Raw genomic sequence first — 3915 nt, 5'->3', positions numbered from 1 at the left:
TCTCATGTATTTAAAGACGTCATATTTTTTCTTGTCGGGTAAATTATATTTAACGGCGTAGTATTTTAGTTGTCGTCGTTGTATGTATATCTTGCGGCCTTGTTCTTTTAATATGTGTCATATTTTTCCTTTTTAACGACGGTGATTTTTTTGAGTTGGTCGTCTATTCTCATCCTCGACTATTTTCTAGAACTTTAGCAGACTAAACACGTCTGTTTTTATTTTTTTCCGACGTTGTTTTATTTAACAACGTCTAATATTTATCGTCGTTGTTTTTTTCTGAAAATAGGACGTATAAATTTTGTAATACGACTCTCATATATTTGTAACCGACGTTGTTTAGTTTTTCAACGTCTACTCTATTAACATATACGTCGTAAATAATGACACTGACAACTATTTCCACGTCATCTTTTATCGAAAAATCGAAGTGGAAAATTAATTTTACGACGGTTGTTTTTATATATGCGACGTAGTAGGTATCAATAACGTCGTCTTCTAATGTATTTAAAGACGTCATATTTTTTATTGTCGTGAAAATTATATTTAACGTCGTCGTATTTGTATTTTCGTCGTTGTATGTCTATCTTGCGGCCTTGTTCTGTTAATATGTGTCATATTTTTCCTTTTTAACGACGGTTTTTTTAGAGAGTTGGTCGTCTATTATCATCCTCGATTGCTTTTTTTAGATCTTTTTGCAGTACAAAGACGTCGTTTTGTATTTGTTGATAACGTTGTATATTTTAAGAACGACGGTTATTTAGCGTCGTGGTTTATGAGGGAAAAGATGACGGTGGATTCCACGACCATTGAAAAACCCAATACACGACGGTGATTTACCGTCGTCTTTTTGCTTTTTTGTAGTTGTGCACATAGGCGGGTACAAGCAATATATTGGCCGGACACCTACAGAAGAACCTTACTGCAGGTACAGGCAAACCACTGGCCAGACACTTGCATAGTCAACACAGGTACATGCAATATATTCTGGCCGGACACCTCTAGAGTAGTCTCTATGTAGGTACAGGCAATGCTAGTCATGTGCACAGACTTAACCGAAGGCAACCATAATTTCTGAAGGCAACTTATTACACTTTTTCCGAAGGCAACCATTTTATCTCTTCTGAGGCAACTCATTAATTCCCAAGGCATCTCATAAATTCTAAAAGGCAACCGGGAATAGGTTCCTACGGTGGGTTTGAAATCCAATTCCAACACTTAATCATAAAAGCCCCCTTTTTCCACAAATCCTTGTTTACCACTCTTTCTCAAATCCCTTCTTAGTTATCTCAAATAAAACACAAATCTTTCAAAACCAAATAAAGTTCCAAGTATGCATTATAATTAATTAAATAATCAAAATCTCCTTTAAAACCGAGATAAAACCCCAATTCCATTATTTTGATTCAAATCATTTATAATTCTTTCAAACAGTTCTCAAACTAAATCCGAAATAATAATCCACATATCAAATCATATCTAAGCATTATCCCACACAAAATTATTTCCAAACATTTAATAAAATCAAACTCGAGTGCCAAACCACAGTTGAAACCATATATAATTCATTTTCAACCAAAATCGAATGCTAAAAAGTAAACACCAAAAATAATTCATTCGAAAAACATTCATAAAAACTGTTTAGAAAGCAAATGTCCACTCACACACGGTCCAAAGCGGATTCAACCCTCCGCGGTTTCGTCCGTAACAATTTGTAGCGCCAAAGAACCTGGATCGTCAGAAGTAGTGACCGAAAATGGGAGAACGAGCAACCGAAAGTTTATGAAAAATCTGCCAAAAACCGCCTATTTCGTGGCTGTTTTCGGCTACGACAGCCGCAAATCGAGGCTGGGATTGGTTGGGAAAGGAAGATGGAAGTGAGGTGGTTCTAACGGGACCGGTCTCGTGGCTGGTGGTGGAGACGGTGGCTCTTGGAAGCCACGGTTGGGAAGAAAAACGAAGGAGGGGAGGGTGCTGCATGAGGGGAGAGAGAGAGAGTGAGAGAGAGAAAGAAATCAGATTTATTAAACCCAACTTTGAACTAATTACGGTTATGCCATTGATCTTATTTTGATCGTAACTTCTTCGTTACAACTCCGAAATGAGCCCACTACATGTCTACGGACTCATCTCAGTACGATCTACGTAAAAGTCTCAGTCAGTGCCCCCAAAATCCTTCCGAATCAAAAGTGACCAAATTACCCCTACCTCGAGGACAACATTGTACTTCCACACTTAAATTTAATTTAATTCAAAATTATTGATATTTTTGGGTCGGGATGTTACAAGAAGTGTCATTATCCTTCCTCCCCCTCCTCTCTTCTCGTCTTTTCCTTTTAGGTTAGTGAATAAGTCCACTGGGGCATTTTGAATAAAAGCCTTTTGTAGTGGTTTCTTCTAAGCCATGGTTAGATTGAAGTTCCCCATCACCCCTTTTAGTCTATGTTCTCAATCAAATCCTACTTCCAAAACCCACTCCTTGACGCCACTCATGTTCTTTAAATTTGATTCTACATCATCTTTGACGAAGGTTAATACAAATCATCCAATTGTTCTTTGGCAAAGTTATTGTTTTCGTTTATTTGTTCGCTCTTATACGCAGGTAGATCGCTAGAAATCATATTTTCCTCATATCTATTCTGAATGAGGTGGTGGGTGTGGCCGAGACGGCACTTCTTCAGGTGGTGGTGGTAGAGTTCGTTTTGGCTCATGAGTTGATTTAGGGTTGGTTATGTTGGGTTTGTAGGCTTTGTTTAGGCTTATGGTTAATTGTGGTGATGTGGGCTAGTAGTTTTAGTGCCATTTTTGTATGTGTTAATTTTGCTTTTAGCATGTTAGCTTGTTGACCTCTTGGGATTGGTACTTTAGATGTCTTGTTGATATTTTTTATTGTACCGTAGAAGTTTATCTATTTAAGTTTCTATTTGATCAAAAAAAGAAAAAAATTAGAGTTCGTCTTTGTCATGCAAAAGTTGATCCCAATTCTTAGCCCTTCAAGAATTAATGATCTGAACTTGGGGCACGAATTCATGTAAAAAGAGAAACATGATTTAGGATTGATATTAAGGTATACTTAGTTAATTTTACATTTTGATTAAAATATTATGGTGTACTTAGATCATAATATATACTCAATTAATTTTATGGTTCGTATAGCAGCACTCTATATTTATATGGCATTTGAAAAATAGATAATAAGAGAAAAGGTCCTCAAAATAAGATGGAAAGCAAAAACATTTTACAAGATGATCATTCTACCTGTATTTGTAGGGTTCACCTTTCTCATGCACAAGTTGATCCCAGTTCTTAGCCCTTGAAACAACTGAAGGGCTGATGAAACAACACTTGCCTAAGCAAGAGATAGCTGATTTAACTTCAAAATCAAGAAAACTATAAACATGGTGTAAGTATCAAATTACTCACAAATCAATCAGTTGCAATAAGGATGAGAAGAAGACAACAGATAGAAACAACCAGACACATTTAATCAGAGCAGAAGGAAATTGAAAAGTGAAGACTTATTCCATCCTTATCCGACGTCCCCGAAGGGACAAGCGATGCTGGAAGCAAACTCTATATAAAGGGTTCCAAAATAATGTCAATCTTCGATGTGGGATAGCTAATAGCTTCGGCCACCGCTATTTCTAAAACGATGCGCAAAGTACGTTGTCTTTTATGTGCAACTTAGGCCCAGTTTGGAATTTGCTATCACTTTTAAAAAAAAAAAAAAAGTTGTTTATGCTGTGCTTTTGGAAATAATTAGTTGTAAAGGAAAAGCAGCTCCATATTTGGGAAACAATATTTTTAAGCGGCTGGTAGGACAAAAGGCGGTGGTCCAGAACTGGTTGGGAAATTTTAAAAAAAAAATTGTTGGAACAATGAAAAAAGGACCTAAAATAAGACATGATGTAAAAA

Source organism: Prunus persica, chromosome G5 (assembly GCF_000346465.2).
Source record: "Prunus persica cultivar Lovell chromosome G5, Prunus_persica_NCBIv2, whole genome shotgun sequence".
NCBI lineage: Eukaryota > Viridiplantae > Streptophyta > Magnoliopsida > Rosales > Rosaceae > Prunus > Prunus persica.
Note: the sequence above shows the minus strand (reverse complement) of the source record.